Below are 10,749 nucleotides of genomic sequence, written 5' to 3'. Positions count from 1 at the left end.
TCTGAAGGATTGTTTCTTTACAATTCCTTTGCATCGCGATGACAGACCAAAGTTTGCCTTCTCAGTGCCAGCGATTAATGAAGCTGAGCCCGCACAGAGATATCAATGGAGTGATAGGGGGGCCCTGAAAAAGATAGAATCTGAAAATGTTAGGCTTTGTGTTTTCCCAGATCAACTGCACCTGCGTAAGCAGTATGATAAATGATATAATTGTTAGATGTGATGATTGTTTAGTAATTAAATATAATTATTATATAATCATAAGAAGAATCATGAGAAACTATGTTGGAAATTTAAGAAAAAACCCTGGGTTCAAGCAGCAGCTCACTCAGTCTCTGATCAGTCCCTCCGGTGCTGGAATTGGTGATAATGATTTATAAAGAGTTCAAAAAGATACTGGCCTCTGTTTATGAGATGTATGGTTTGTGGTTTCTTCATCCTACCCTGCATCCCAATTCCAGTAGTACGTTTTGGGAATTTATTTTTAACTACATTTAGTCTGTTAGAGGAGGAGCCAAGAACGAGACTTTCCAGCCTTCCCTTTCCGTCTTCTCCTTTGGATTGGTTATGTCACTTTTTGAGAATGTTCAGTTTCCCCTGAATGTTTAAGAGACCATCTTTCTGGTATTTAATTTGATAAGCTTCCTCTATATGGTCTGCAGCTTCTCTAGAATGAGGGCTGAGATATCCAGAGGAGCTGGTGAGACCCCTGATCCAGAAGCAGAAGCAGGCGTGAAAAATCCTGAAGTGGGGTGGAGAATGGGAAAATATAGGCCAAACCCTGGTCCTGTAGACTGGGATTTTCCACGGGAACAAATTCAGAATGCAGCAGAGGTGGGGAAATACCTAAAAGAGAAGTGCCATGACGATTCTAAGGAGAAAAGGCTAATTACAATAAGCTGGGCCCTGGCCTATGCTTATCGCACTTTGTTAGATACTGTCGGGCAGCAGACAGAGGCAGGGGGGCAGTGAGATAAATCAGCTATCCCAGTCACTCAAGCTGTAGCAAACAGCCCAGGCTCGAAGCCAGCAGCCAGACCAGATAGTGAGCCTAAGCCAGCATCTAAACCAATGGCTGTTGCTACCAGTACTAGAAGTGGGAAACGCACGGAAAAAACTGATCGACTGGTTAGCTCAGTTGGTAGAGCATGGGACTCTTAATCCCAGGGTCGTGGGTTCAAGCCCCACGTTGGGCGCCAATTCATGTATTTGTCCAGGTTTAGAGCAAATTTGGGGAAGAATCCCCCAAAGGAGCTCCGGTGGGAAAAGCAGATCCAATTGGCCCCTCCCCCCAACTGGTCCGGGAGGAAAAAATACCTCCTTGGGGAAAGGTGGAAAAAACCCTGTTTATTAAACAATAAGACCAAAACAGTATCAAAACAATGAGACCCCTTGCCACTCTAAAAGAGATGACAAACTGAGAAAACCCCGGGTTCAAGCAGCATCGCACTCAATCTCTGATCAGTCCCTCCGGTGCTGGAATTGTCGCAGGCCAGGCCTGCCCCAATGGGCCACAGCTGCAGCTGCCGGTGCTCTCCTGGGTGTTCAGTCCAGAGCAGTTCCAAGAGGTCCAAAGAAAAGGGGAAAAAAAACAGTCCAGGGAACTTCTTTGCCTCAGCTAGCTAGCATTAACTAAAAAGCAAAAGAAGAGCTCTCTGCCCCGCTGTCTGTCTGCAGACAACAGAGTCAGGAGCAGGAATGTGGAGGAGTGAGTGCAGTGTCTGAAAACAAACTGCGCGCTTCTTCTCTCTCTCTCTTCACTCTCTGTAACACTCTTAAAGGTACAAAACTTATTATTATTCAACATAAACAGAATGAGACGATTGGGGATAACAGCATCATATAGTCAACCCAGGACATAGGGGGGCTATGCTTAGCTGAAATCTATGTATACAATCAAACAGTATAAGTTTAATAATTAACATGAAAGTTGTATGACGATAGAATATAAAAACATGTTCATCTCGACTGTATGGTCACAAATCAGATTTGGGTTGTAATACTCCGATTCCCAGAACTCTTAATAAAAGCACCGACATAATCATATTCGGGATTATGTGTTTCTGAACGCTAACATTTTGGTGACCCTAGATGGGGCCTTTGTGAGTGTTCCTGAGCGAGTTTCGCAAGTCAACTACGCTCCAGCCGGCACCGAGGGATTCCCAGGGAGCCCATCGGCCCGCGACCCGCCTCTGCCGCTCACAACGTCCTTGGGAGAAAGGTAAGGTGCTTTTTAGTTTGGTTTGGGCCTGACTAAACTGATGATTTAAACCCAAATGTCATGGATCAAGTGCCTACCTCTAGCCTTGTTGAGAATCAAAACACAGCCCAGATCAGACTTAGGGGTTCCACATTATGAAATGATGTTTTGTTTACCTTTTCTGATTCTGCCAAATAGTGTTGCTATAGGACACGAAAGAACACAAACACACACCGCTGCTCTCAAGGTGAAGAAAAAGGGCAGTTTATTTTCTGACTCCAACATTTGTAGTTTTCCAAAAGTGACAGTGGATTGGAGGGTGACAGGCCCACCTCTCCAATGACACTGGCCAAACCAACAGTCCATCAACTTTCTCCTCTTCCACAAAGAAATGCAAAACAATAAGTTATTTACAGAAAGTGTGTGAGAAAGTTCACTACAAGAATGTCAACATCAGAAGGCTTAGACAATCCTAAAGAAACAGGGTGACATCTCACCCTTTTCCGTTTAAAAAAGAAAAAGAGAAAAGAAAATGAACAATGTGAAAAAGAAAACATGAACAATGTTCAGTGTCCATTTGCGGAGGAGTCATCGGAGTGATCGCTCTCATCATCTGCATCCAAGTCATCACTCAATGATTCACCCGCTTGATGCCTTTCAGTTTGGTCACAGTTCCCATCTTGCCCATCGGCAGGATTCTGTCTCTGCAGTTGCATGTCGGGGCGAACACATTTTGAAGGTACCCAGCGTACCCGTGCCCCGAAGCGATAAGGTCATAGGGACCTTCCCACTGTTTGGTGACTAAATTCTGCACCCAAACCTTCACTCAAGGCTGATGTGCCTCGTCCACAGCCTGCAACGAGAGATGGTGATTCAAAATGACAGGATTATTTGAGTTCTGCGGCACAGTGAGATTATTGATTGTGCACAAAGCTTTTGCCAACCGACTGTGTGGGGATTCACCCTGCATTCCCCGTTTTTGAAGAACCCGCTTCAGAGTACCACGAGCGCGTTCTACAATAGCTTAACCAGTCGGAGAATGAGGGATACCAAACTTGGGAGAGACATCCCACAACTGCAGGAACTGCCGCACCTTTTGCCATGCGTAAGCAGGACCATTGTCAGTTTTCACAGCAGAAGGTATGCCCAGAACGGCAAAGGCCTGCCTCCAGTGGGCGAGGACATCACGGGCCTTCTCCCCAGTGTGAGCCAAACCCACATTGCAGGGGAGAACGTGTCCACAGTGACATGCACATACTTGATCCGGCCAAACTCGGCAATCTGGGTGACATCGGTCTGCCAAAGCTCCAAGGCCCTGAGGCCTCTGGGGTTTACCCCTGCCGGCAAAGGCAGAGCAAGTGCATGGCAGTCATCACATGATTCAGCAATGTCATGAGCCTCAGTTGGCATCATCTGAAACTGCTTCTGAAGGGTATGTGCATTTTGGTGGAAAAACCCATGCGATGCCTTGGCCTGCGCGAGTCTATCAGGCTGAGGCGCTACCCACACTGGGTTAGCCAACTTGTCAGCCCTTGCGTTACCTTCCACTATAAAGCCTGGCAAACTGGTGTGACTCCTCACATGCAGAACAGAGAATGGAAGAACTCGGGCCTGAATGGCACACCACAAGGTCTTCAGTAAATGAAACAAGGCAGGATTACTGACCTCCTTCAAAACCGAATGACCCAGCTGCTGTGCGATATTGGCCACATAGGCAGAATCTGTGACCAAGTTGAAAGGTTCCTGGGAAAATTTCTCAAAGCCATGACAGCAGCCCTCAATTCAAACAATTGAGCTGACCCATTCTCATGACCTTCCAGAACCTGCCACTCAGATCTGGCCCTCCAAGTAAAAATGGCCTTTCCTGTTTTCCCTGAACCGTCAGTAAAGACGGTGGGTCCTTGCATGGGTTCCTGGCTATTTTTGGGCCACAAAGATATTTGTGTGAACTTTGCCATATGCAGTAGCCTACGACTGGGCAGATGATAAATGATCTGCCCTGAAAAATTGTCCGCAGCACTCTGCAGGGACACACTGTTTGCAAACCTCCAGTCAAAATCCTCCCATTGCACCGGGAGTATGATCATTGCAGGATTCGCACCCATCAATTGAAAACACCATTTCCGGCATTTGATTATCAAGTGAGCAATCAGTTAAAACAATGCAGTTGCTGTCCTCTGCAGCTGATGGGGCAGGAAAACCCATTCCAAAATGTGCAAGGAATCAGACCATTTGTCACTCCATTGGCCAATGATGCCTGTGGGATGCGAATTTGGAGTGGTGATGAACACAGTGACATCAACGGAGGGATCAATGCGATAAACTTGGCAAGCCGAAACAGCTTGCTGAACCACTTCCAATGCCTTACGCGCCTCAGGGGTCAGTGTGGGAGGTGACTTTAGATCAGAGTCTCCTTTCAACAAATCATACAGAGGAGACAGCTGTGCGTCAGTTAGTCCCAAGTACGGACATAACCAAGTGATGACACCTATCAATTTCTGAGCATCATTCAGTGTCTTCACAGAATGCACAAATTGCACGTCCTGGTGACAGATCATCTGTTCCAGAATTTTGACCCCCAAGTACTTCCAAGGTGGTTGTTGTTGAACCTTTTCTGGAGCCACTGTTTTGCGGAGAAAAGAAGAAACTTCACAACTTGTAAAAGTTGTAAAGCCCGGTATGCTTTATTACGACGCGCGCCAGACGCAAGACTCTCTAAAAGGGCATGCGTACTCTTGAAGATTTCAGACTTCCTTTTATCTTCTTTCTAAATGCATATGCATACAGTTTCACAATAAGTTCATACATATTCATCTTGCATGACACTTAGCACTAATTCTTCTTTATCGGAGGAATTCTTAGGTCGGGGGCAGATTGACTTCGTGGTTTTTTTGTTTTTTTTTCTCTGTCTCTTTGCTGTCTCTGGAACGCGGCCTCTCTTTCAGCTTTAGCTCTACAGACTCTTCACTTCTCTCAGACACTTCACTTAGTTCAGGATGGATCTTTACTCTGTCTCACCACCTGCAGTCCATGAGCATGCAAAGCATCGAGCAACCAAGGCTGAATACTCAGCAGCTCATCCTGGGTGGATGCGGTGTACTGGTTTAGGGCAAATTTGTTAAAGAATCTGCAAAGGAGGGCCCCTCCAGAAAGCGAAACCCACACGGCCCCTCCCCCCAACCGGTTCGGGAAAAAATTCCTCGGAGAGAGGTGGAAAGAACCTGTTTATTTGACTGGCCCCGCACCCCCCAGCACACAAAATGAGCAATACCCGATGACACCGCTCTGAGAAAGATGACAAAATCAGAAAGTCTCTTTTGGGGGTGGTTGCTCTGTTCTCAGTCCCTCCGGCGCTGGGCCAGCCGCTGCAGCCAAACCTTCGGTGTTCCCGGGTCCCAGTCCGGAGCAGGTTCGAGATGGTCACAGGAACAGGAGAGGAGAAACAGTCCAGGAAGCAATGTGGACTGTTTAGCTAGAACTAGCTAATAAGCAGAGGCAGAAAGCAGAGCAGAAGCAAGAGCAGAAAAAGAGAGCAAGCAAAAGCAGCAAGCTGAAGCTGGAAGTGAAAAAAACAGCTCTGTGTACCGCTTTTCCTCTGTGTCCCTGATAAGAGAAACCCAAACAAAACTTCCACTCTTCAGTGCCAGTCTTAAAGGCACAGAACAGATGAATGGGGATATATAAGCATCATAACGTCACCCCAGGACACGCGGCCACCAAAATGCCATCCATATAATGATACAGACGTGCATCAGGAAACTGCTTGCGAACTCCAGACAAGGCATGGGCCACATACCACTGGCATATGGCAGGAGAAGTGTGCACGCCCTGAGGCAACGTCCTCCTGTTAGCCTTCAGAAACACATAATCCTGAATATGATTATGTCGGTGCTTTTATTAAGCGCTCTGGGAATTGGGGTATTACAACCCCAATCTGATTGCGACCATACAGTCAAGATAATCATGTTTTCATATTCTACCATTATATAATTTAATGTTAATTATTAAACTTATATTGTTCCATTTTATACATAGATTTGAGCTAAGCATAGCCCCCCTTAAATTTCCAACATAGTTTCTCATGATTCTTCCTACGATTATGTAATAATTATATTTACTTACTAAACAAGCATCACATCTAACAATTATATAATTTATCATACTGCTTCCACAGGTGCAGTTGATCTGACAAAACACAAAGCCTAACATTTTCAGATTCTATCTTTTTCAGGGCTCCACTATCATTCTCCCCTCTTTGAAAGCATTTTCACTTCACTATAGGTGTAAATGTTTTCCCTTGATACCGTCCTTTATTCCTCAATTTATACTTGACGTTCTTCAAATCCAGGGTTGATGTAAACATTGTCGTGGATGTTGTCACAAACTGGAGAACCAGAAGATGGTGGGCGTGGATCTCGTGTCAGTGCCTTTATTATTTTCTGGTTCCAAGATGTTTTCTTTTGTATCTCTCCCTTTAAGATGCTGTAAACTAACCAAATTGCTAAGAATACAATTAGTAAGATTATCACACTCTCAAAGATAGATTTAATCTATGAACTCACATTCCACCCTAACCCTTTAAAGATTTTTCATAACCAGCTTGTAGTCAAATCCTTTTGCTCTTCTTGTGCTTCATGCTCTATTTGTTTCAACTGATTGATGTCAGTTCTACATCTGCAGTTACATTTGGGATATGAACACAGCAATGATCAACTTGTCCCTTTAAAAATCCACATACTCCATGCTCTTTCAGGAGTAACAAATCTAGGGCTAATCGATTTTGTAAAGTCATTTTTGTAGTGGCTTGTAATTGTATATTTAATTCTTTAAATCATTCCTGGGTGACTCTTGCCAGTCTATCTACCTGACCTGTAAGTTTGTACAGCATCTCTCTAATCTGATAGTTTGCTATAGGACCAAGCAATGACTCTAGGGCCCACCCAAATTTCACTCCACTAGAGGGTTCTTGCCAAGTGTCATCTGGATTTTCATTGTCTAGAACTTCTTGTCTTGCTCTTATCTGCAGAAGTTCATGTTTTCCATTAAATGGGGACTTTTTCCAAATTGGACATAAGGTTGGGAGGCCCAATGTAATTTCCTTTACTTTTCTGTCTACAGGCAGTTGTGTTGTCCAGGTACCATCGCTTCTTGCCCATACAAATTGTCCTGGATTCAGATTGTACTCCTGATACATCCTACAACTACTTTATAATTCATTTTGCTTTGTTTATGTTTGATCCCTCTGCAAGCGCAACCAATTTGTAGGGCTATTGCCAGGGGTGGCATCTGTTTTATCTCTGCATCATCAGAAGTGCAGTCATAAGTTTTATTACATGCCCACGAACTTACTTTGTCTGCCCTCGTTCTGCTACTGGTGGCAGTGTATTACAGCGACCTGATGAGGTCTTCAGGTGAGAGAAGTGGACGAGAATCTTAGTTCATGATCAGAAGGCTGGATTTATTGATATATGATATATAATACATTATAACTATACTAAAAGGAATAAAGAGAGAAGTTGCAGAGGCTGCTAAGCTAAGAATAGAATAGAAAAGAAATGAATAACAAAGTTCTGTGTCCAGGGAATCTGTCCTCGAGCTTGCTCCTGTGATTGGCCCTTAATTGTAAACACGGAACATGAGCCAATCACAGGGGCACCTGCTACATTTCACAGCAGCTGATAACAATTGTTTACATTCTTCTTCTGGGGCCTCAGCTTCCCAGAAGATGAACAAATCCCAAAGAAAGGATTTCTAAGAAAAAATGTCTGCGACAGCAGTGTGCATTACTGCTGGATCTGTTTAATTCTCAGGGCCTTCCCACTTAATACACCAAGGGGTGTTTGCCATATATTGGAATCTTTGAAGAATACTCACAGACCATGCACTGTCCCAAGGCTCTCTCTGATCTTTCTGATCCTTGGCCTGACACTTCCATACCAGAGTGGTTTCTGTAACATTTTCTATAATCTTTTTATTGTGTGGTAAATAGCATTGCCATTGTGTGATGCCTCCCGACTGCCCCACAGGGGTTCCTAGTATGCCATCACTTAGAATACAGTCTTTCTGGCTCATAGGCCTCATCCCTGTTTCTATTTTCTCCCAAGTTTCCTTGACTACTTGCCTCGATTCGGGTACCTGTTTACATGCAATTGTTTTGTTCTTTTGTATTTCAGGTAGTTTTGATGTTATGATTCCCCAATTTACGGGGTCTCCTGCTGCCTTTGGTATTGGCAGACAGGCAGTTATTCTACTGGTGTGTCATGGTTTGAGCCTGGCACAGAGCCAGTGCCCCCATGAAAATGCCCTCACCCTGGTGTCAGCGGTGAGATGTGACCAGGAATAAGCAAAACAGGCTCCAGCTTAAACATAAAGAACACTTTATTACCTAAACTACAGGAAAATAGAAAAAAACTATAAGAAAAAGAAAAAAAATTGAAAACCTTACAAAAAACCCTTTCCTCCTCCCCACCACCAGAATTTCCCAATCCGATACATTCTCCCAAATCGCCAACTGCCCAGCCTGGCACCACCCTTTAGTATACTCAAACTTCAGTCCATGAAGAGGAGAGGAGTCCTTCTTGTTCCATAGGCTTCCCCTGGAAACACGCTGAAACCTCGTGTGCTTCCAATGTCACTCGGCACCGCCCGGAAAAAAGTCCTTTTGCCGCTTGTGATATCTTCCTTCCATGCTCAGTGCTCTCACCACTGTGCATGGACCAGAGCTGCTTCTAGGGCTGTCTTTTAAGGATACCTTGTCTCACTCCAAAAAGGCACAGTCTCTGCTTTGGGACATCTGTCCCCCCCGTATTTTTCCAACCCCCGGGGGCCGAGAGGTCCCCATAATGAACCCTCCTGGTTCTGAGGCACTGCTTCCCCCCAAGTGCAGTCTCTGTGTCACAGGAACAAACTGAGTCCATGGCCACACAGGAAAAGTTCAGCCAAAAGGCCACTCCAATCATCTCTCCCCACTCAGTCATCTCCACATTCTTCGGGCCAGGTCCTTGTCTCATCTCATCTCCTATCTCCCTTCTTATTCAGCTCTGAGGAGGATCAGCATTTTTGCAAGGCCCCAATCATGTAAGAAAGGGGTTAAAACTTCCAGTCTCTGTCTGTCCCAGGACGCCGGTACTCCCACACGCGCTGCTGCTGCGGCCGGCAGGGCTGCACCCTTCCCCCCCACTTTCTCCTCCTGGGCCGGCTGCTATCACATTCCGTCTCGCCGACTCTCCCCCTCTCTCCCTCCTGGGGGGGGGGAATAGCTGCCCGATGTCTCTTGGGGCTGCTCCTCCACCCTTCCATCCTCGAGGGCCTTCTCACCCCCCATCTCTGTCCAGGCCCAGGCCTACCGAATGGCTGCCTCTCCCCCGCCCAGCAGCAGCGGCTGGACGGGGGAGGGAGATCTGACCTCTTCGCCTTGACATCCCAAGAGGCCTCTCAGGGCTGAAGCTCTGCTTTTTAACCCCTGTGTATTCTTGGAGGTGTGTCCAAACCGCACTGGTCACACCAGGTGCCAATATCAAACTCCGAGCATCCATTTGTTTGACCACAGCCTCCCAGAATTCCCACTTCTTCCTGGTCAAACCACCACATGATGTTTTGCATTTTGGCAAAATCTTTGACTAATCCAATCATTACATTCTCAGCCCGAACTGCATTAGAAACCTTTATCACCTGTGTTTGTTTGTACCTCTCTCTTCATCCTAGAATGAAGAGTAGTTAGTTGATCTTTTTGCGTTCCACATCCCAAACACATTAATGACTGTTGTTATTATATTTCTAGAGTCCCATACTGTTGTTATTCATATTTCTAAAGTCCCATACCTCCTCGGTGTTTTCTTATGGCTGCAGATCTTCACAGCACAGACTCCTTCTTCTGCATGTTGTTCCTTCTTAGTCAGGGCTCCTTCAAGGCTCACGCTGACTGGCCAGCCCACCCCCTTTTATCCCAGTTATCTCTATTAGTCACAGCTGCAGTCCAATTAAGAACATCACAGCTGTGGCCCTATTAGAACAACCAGGACTTATCAGGGCAAGGCCCCCTATACAATACATATATTTCACTGTGACTCAAAGGCCACCTATATTTCCCCCTTTTCTTTTAATGACAGAAACATGTTTAAATAGGATTAACAATTATATTTTCTGGTTAGGATTGACATTACATATTTTACCCCTCAACTCAAAGGCCATGTTAAAATACATATATTTTACCATGACTCAAAGGCCATGTTCCACCACAGCTCTTTGCTCAAAGGCCATGTTCCTCACAGCTCCTGGCTGTCACAGCTCCTTGATTCAAAGGGTATGTTCCTCCACAGCTCTTGGCTGTCCTTTCTCTGGCAACTCTCAGGCTGCCTGTTCCTCCACAGCTTTTGGCTGTCTCATCCTTCTTATTAATCACATCGGGGTCACCGATTGTTGTTATTATATTTCTAGAGTCCCATACTGTTGTTATCAAATTTCTAAAGTCCCATACCTCCTCGGTGTTTTCTTATGGCTGCAGATCTTCACAGCACAGACTCCTTCTTCTGCATGTTGTTCCTTCTCCT

General features: G+C 45.4%; 1 non-coding gene across 1 annotated transcript; it reads left to right on the top strand.

Moving 5' to 3' along the window:
* Positions 1-1,123: 1,123 nt before the first annotated feature.
* Positions 1,124-1,196, top strand: TRNAK-CUU (transfer RNA lysine (anticodon CUU)). Its single transcript has one exon. It is a non-coding gene; the product is annotated as a tRNA-Lys (tRNA).
* Positions 1,197-10,749: the final 9,553 nt, after the last annotated feature.

This window comes from Zonotrichia leucophrys, unplaced genomic scaffold, assembly GCF_028769735.1.
Source record: "Zonotrichia leucophrys gambelii isolate GWCS_2022_RI unplaced genomic scaffold, RI_Zleu_2.0 Scaffold_33_1714398, whole genome shotgun sequence".
Classification (NCBI taxonomy): Eukaryota; Metazoa; Chordata; class Aves; order Passeriformes; family Passerellidae; genus Zonotrichia; species Zonotrichia leucophrys.
The sequence above is the reverse complement of the archived record's forward strand: the minus strand, read 5'-3'. Positions and strand labels throughout refer to the sequence as shown.